At 36.9% G+C, this 5,976-nt stretch overlaps 1 pseudogene; it reads right to left on the bottom strand.

Moving 5' to 3' along the window:
* Positions 1 to 3,387: 3,387 nt before the first annotated feature.
* On the bottom strand, positions 3,388 to 4,427 carry LOC108529101 (dnaJ homolog subfamily B member 6-like; annotated as a pseudogene).
* Between the last annotated feature and the right edge of the window lie 1,549 nt (positions 4,428 to 5,976).

The raw sequence follows: 5,976 nt of genomic DNA, 5'->3' as shown, positions 1-5,976 counted from the left end.
TATGTGCCATGCTAATGTAAAATGTTAATAATAGGGAAAACTAGATGTAGGGTATATGGTAACTCTCTGTACTATCTTCTCAAGATTTCCACAAACCTAAAATTGTTCTAAAACATCTATTTCTAATTCTATTTTGAAAATTAAATAAAATAAAAAATAGGGGAAGAGGATAACTAATCATTAGAAAATGTGAAAAGACAGAAATAGACAACTCAGAAAGAGGATATAAAATTGCCCTTAAATATCTGAAAAGATGTTCAATTTCACTCACAATTAGAGAAATGCAAATTAAAACATTTATTTTCTCTTTACAAAACCTTTTCTATTTTGGAAACAGCACCCTCTTTTGTTGAAAAGGTGCTCTTTCACCCCACTTTATCCCTCTGGTTCTAGCTAGAACTATCAGTTGCACCAGACACAGTGGCTCATGCCTGTAATCCTACCACTTTGGCAGTCTGAGGTGGGAGGATCACTTGGGGCCAGGAGTCTGAGGCTACAGTGAGCCATGTGCTCCAGCCTGGGTGACAGAGTGAGACTCTGTCTCTAAAAAATTAAATGAAACTATCAGTCATAACCATTTGACACATATTAATCACTCAGTTATTGTTAGCTAGTAACTTGTTATCTGGCTGTGGCAAAATCTACACTTGAGAAAATTTCTATTCATGCATCTCTTACATTAGTATGGTACATAGCTTACAGTTAATGAGCCAATATTGACACATCATTATTAACTAAGTCCATAGTTTATCCAGAAACATAGTCCCCTTGTAGGTCTGGAAGACTGAAAAGAGGTTAATAGTCAGTATGGTAGGCACAGTGGAAACAGCTATGCTGGTAGAAGAATTTATATGTGAATTAGGACATACAAGTTCTTTACTGGCTCAGGCCCAAGATATATGCTATGTAGTTAGATTGAAAGTTCTCCTGACTCTACTCCCTCTTTCCTACTTGCATGGTCAATATCTATCATATCAGCTACTGCAGTGACATGTTTGGGCTGCTATTAGTTTGATTTCTAAGCTAATCATCAAGAAAAACCATTAAGAGAGTCCCTCTGTCTGACACACACTACTTGTTCATCATAAAATTGAAAGTGTGTGGGGAAGAATATCTTACATCAGAGTCTATTTGGGCCACATTCACCTCTGTCCCCGGCTCTGAGAAGATGTTCATGTGTAGGTTTTAGATGATTGGGTCCTCTGTACAGTGGTGGATGGTGAAATCCAGCTTGTGATACCAGCCATTTCCTGATTACTTTACTCTTACTAAACTGTAGATTCTCACTTTGTTTACAGATCTTTTCTGATTTCTAATATTGTAGCCCTGGTTGCTTAGTTTCTGATCTCAGTATATAAATCCCCAGGATTTATAAGTGGGCTTAAGCAGAGTTTGCTAACAATTGTCAATTTCTAGGAGTCCTGTGTCACTGATTAAACCTGAACTACCCAGGAGACTGCAAGAAACATTGGAATGTGAATTTATTAACTTAAAATGAAAAATATGGGAATAAGAAAACTCATAATTGCAGTGAAGAGCTTATTCTCGCCTTTAAGGTACATGTGATTAGAAGGTAATGTGGTAGATGTAGAAATCTTAACAACAGGCATTAGATAAATCAAATGTTTGTTACTATCAAGGCTGATAGGTCCATATCTTTATGGACATGGTCTTGCTATAGGGATCAGGGTACTCAAAATATGATACCCAAGATTCCCTTTACTCAAGAATCCACTGAGATGGATGGTGCCAACATTTTTCTCTACATCTCTCATTTTTGTGTGCTGGGAAGGGTACCAAACTGTTTTCCATGACTTTTCCTTTCTGGATTTCTTTGGCTGATATGACAGGTATATGCCTGACAGGTATCACCTTTATATTGTGATTTTGAAAGTTTAGGAAGTTGTCCCTTTTGTAGGAGATTGTGTCCACAATTACTAAATATTTTTGTAGGAGATTGTGGACACAATTACTAGATATTTTTGTAGGAGATTGTGGACACAAAATATCTAGTAATTGTGCTCATTTTGCAGTTGAAGTCTAATAAAGAACTCTATCATCATCATTTTTGAGTTCTTGAGGGCCACTGTTATATACAATTCTCAGTACACACCACATCTAGCTTCTCACAAGCACAACATTTTCAGTTTGTTGCTATATGGAGAAAAACTTGTAAGAAACGGATAGATGATAGCCTCAGAAATTTTTCTTTATATTATAAAATGTAATAGACAGGTAAAAAATGTTGAGATGCCAAATTAAATTCACTATAAAAGACATATCTATAAAATAATCAAATGAGAAAGTTGTTCTTAGCCTATATGGGGAGCAATACTTTAGGATCACTCATTGTGTTTTCTGTGACTTAATTAATTTTTAACATTTGATCAATTTTAATCTTAATAATTACAGTGATCAGCATCAGATAAGGATAAATTTGCTTTTAGGATGCATAACTAATGTTCTAAAACTTTTTTGGGAAGACTACAGACTATATTGGAGTGAAAGATATAAACATAATGTTAACAATACCAAATAAATTATATTATCAACTAAGAACTGTTCATATGCTGGTGTCTGCACATTATTTTTCTTTCCTTGAACTTCCCATGTAAGAGGTAGTGATGAACCTCAATTATTTTTTAATTAGGTGAAGTTTAAATGTATGAAATATCATCAACTCATTGTCATGTTATTTTTTTAATGTACCAAACATATTTACATTTCCTTTTTTTAAGAAAATGACAAAGACCCAATTTACCAGCCTTGTTTTTTTAAACCTAAGCTTAACATTACATAATTAAACAATTGTCAGAACTTACTAATTTGCCAACATTCATGCACAACTGGAAAACATCCTTAATTTATATTAAACCAGAAATATGTTACCACTAATGCATTAGTATTTTTCACTACTAAATACTGAAAAAATTTGAAATTATTTTTGTAGAAGATTTATCCTAGCAATGTTAACTTCACAGTAGGCTGACATTACTTGGCTCAGGTTTCAGACACAATGGAAAAACAGATCCATGCTGGTGTTAGTGTACAGTCTTGTCCAACCACTACTAAAGATCATGGCTCACTTTTGAGTATTTGTTTTTAAAGCAAAGCGCATGCAGAGATTCACAGCAATTTTAAAGACCGAATAAATGGTCCTATTATTACAAGTAATGGCAAAAGCTGCAATTACTTTTGCACCAACCTAATATGTGGTCCAAACAATAAATTCAAAAGTCTACGACAAATAGGGGCTCTGATAGCTGTTTACAAGCACTTTAGGTGTGATTATACTGAAAGCTGAGTTCATTTGAAATCTTCAAAAACTGTTTCTGTTAATCCTCAAATAGTGCTTGTTATAGTTTAACGTTAAATGAGAGCATTGAATTACTTGTTATTCAAGCACAGCAGTTGTTCCTTACTATCTTTTGTGAGGACATTAACTGGCCATCTTTTTTCAGCTTCTACTCCTTCTTGACCATTCTTGACAATTCTCTTCATAGTGATCTTTCTGCCATTAACTATTTTAGTAGAAGTTGATATAGATTTGAAGTTGTCCATACCATTACCACCAAATGATGTGAAACAGAATAAATTGAGGCCCCTTGACCTGCTGACTCGAATGAAGTAAATCCTGTACCAAAAGAAGAAAATTAACTTTCAAAAGATGGAAATCCACTGAAAGCAGAGAAAAATGTCCCCATTCTTTGGCTTTTGCTTCCTTAGGGACCCCGTGGATTCCCAAAAAAGTCCTCAAATGGGTTGTCAAAGAAGATGAAAATGAGTCCCTTCCACCAAAAAATTCCCTGAAGACATCATTTGCGTTGGCATGTGAAGCCAAACTCAAATGTACTGTCAAAATGACTTCCACCTTCTCCTCCACCATTTAATCCTTCTTTGCCATATTTTTCATAGACGTCCAGTTTTTTAGCATCTGACAGCACTTCATATACCTCAGCTACTTGTTTGCATTTTCTCTCTGCTTCTTCTTTATTCTCAAGATTTTTATCTGAGTGCCACTTCAGTGCCAGTTTCCAATGTGCATTTTTTTTTTTTTTTTTTTGAGATGGAGTCTCTGTTGCCCAGGCTGGAGTGCAATGGCATGATCTTGGCTCACTGCAACCTCTGCCTCCCAGGTTCAAGCGATTCTCCTGCCTCAGCCTCCCGAGTAGCTGGGATGACAGGTGCACGGCACCATGCCTGGCTAAATTTTTGTATTTTATTTTATTTTTTTTTAGTAGACATGGGGTTTCACCATGTTGGCCAGGCTAATCTTGAACTCCTGACCTCATATGATCTACCTGTCTAGGCCTCCCAAAGTTCTGGGATCATAGGTGTGAGCCACCGCACCCAGCCCAATATGCCTTTTTAATATCCTTGGGTGAGGCCTGTCTCTGCATGCCTAGAACTTCATAGTGACACATCATGCTTTAACAGATTGCTGGATCAGGTCCAAAATTACAAATAAGACAGAACTTATATCAAATGGTGTCTTATTTTCAGGTACGCAGGGAACATTCATGAAAATTTACCGTATCTTAGGCCACACAAATGTACGCACACACACATACATCTCAGTAAATTCCAAAGAATTGAAATAATATCAATAGCACTTTCTGAACATAAGGCAATAAAATTAGAAATTAATAATAAACTTTTTTTTTTTTCAAGACAGTAAACTTTTTTTTTTTACTCTGTCACCCAGGCTGGAGTGCAGTGGCATGATTTCACTGCAGCTTCCACCTTCCAGGCTCAAGCCATCTTCCCACCTCAGCCTCCTGAGTAGCTGGGATTTCAGGTGTGCCCCACCATGCCTGGCAAATGTTTGGGTTTTTTTGGTAGAAATGGGGATTCATCATGTGGCCCAGGCTGGTCTCAAACTCCTGGGCTCAAACAATCTGCCTGCCTTGGCTTACCAAAGTGTTAGGATTACATGGCCAGCCTAAGCTAGGCTGGAGAACAGTGGTGCCATGGCTCACTGCAGACTTGACCTCGCAGGGACAAGTGGTCTTCCCACCTCCACCTCCCAAGGTGCTGAGACCACAGATGCTAGTTGCCGCCTGGCTATTTTTAATTTTTGTAGAGACAGGGTCTCCCTATGTTGCCCAGGCTGGTCTTGAACTCCTGGGCTCAAGTGATCCTCCTGCCTTGGCCTCCCAAAGTGTTGGGATTACAGGCTGAGCGGCCATGCCCAACCAACAACAAACTTTTAAAAGGCTCTTCAACATTCAAATTTGTAATAATTATACTTCATTAAACAACTATTGGGTCAAAAGGAAAATTGCAGATTTTCAAAGGAAAATAAACTAAAATTGCAGAATAATAACATGGGAACACTTCTTGAAGTTAAGCAAGAGAAGCCAATTCCTCAGTTTTAAATTGTTGGTATATGTTAGAAGTATTCTAACATGTAAATAATGCTGATTGTGTTTTTTTCTTTCTCATATTTTAGCTGGGTTTTCAATGTGCAATTTTTTAAATGTTTATTATAATGTGAGCTTAAAAACAGTTCATCTGCTATCACTTGCTATCTCACTTACATTTTAGTGTGTAAGAAGAAATAAGATTGAACATCATGATGTATATATATATTATATTATACATATATATACACACCCACAGGCATATGAAGCAGTGTGAGGTGGTGCCACATCCTTCTCAGAAATGTCTCTTAGTAGAGCCATCAACATTCTGTTCTTTCACCTCTTTCTGCTTTTCTTTCTTCCTCTTTTGTGAAGGGTCCTAAATATGTGGGTAAATCTAGAGCAGAACAAGAAAGCAGACAGCCTAAACCTTTGCTACTTATGGAAGGGAAAGCAAAAGCTCTGCCTTTAAGAAACAAACTTTTCATTCTTTCTCTTTTTTGCCCCTTCAGTTCTCATTTGCCCCCACAGTAGTTCCTCCAAAGGAATTCTCTTCTCTCTTCCTACCTTCCTACCTTTCTTCTACCTTCTTACCTCTGGGTGCCAGAACCCA

The sequence above is a fragment of the Rhinopithecus bieti genome, unplaced genomic scaffold (genome assembly GCF_001698545.2).
Source record: "Rhinopithecus bieti isolate Rb0 unplaced genomic scaffold, ASM169854v2 scaffold_6371, whole genome shotgun sequence".
In the NCBI taxonomy this organism is placed as follows: Eukaryota; Metazoa; Chordata; class Mammalia; order Primates; family Cercopithecidae; genus Rhinopithecus; species Rhinopithecus bieti.
This window is presented reverse-complemented; position numbering and strand designations above follow the sequence as displayed.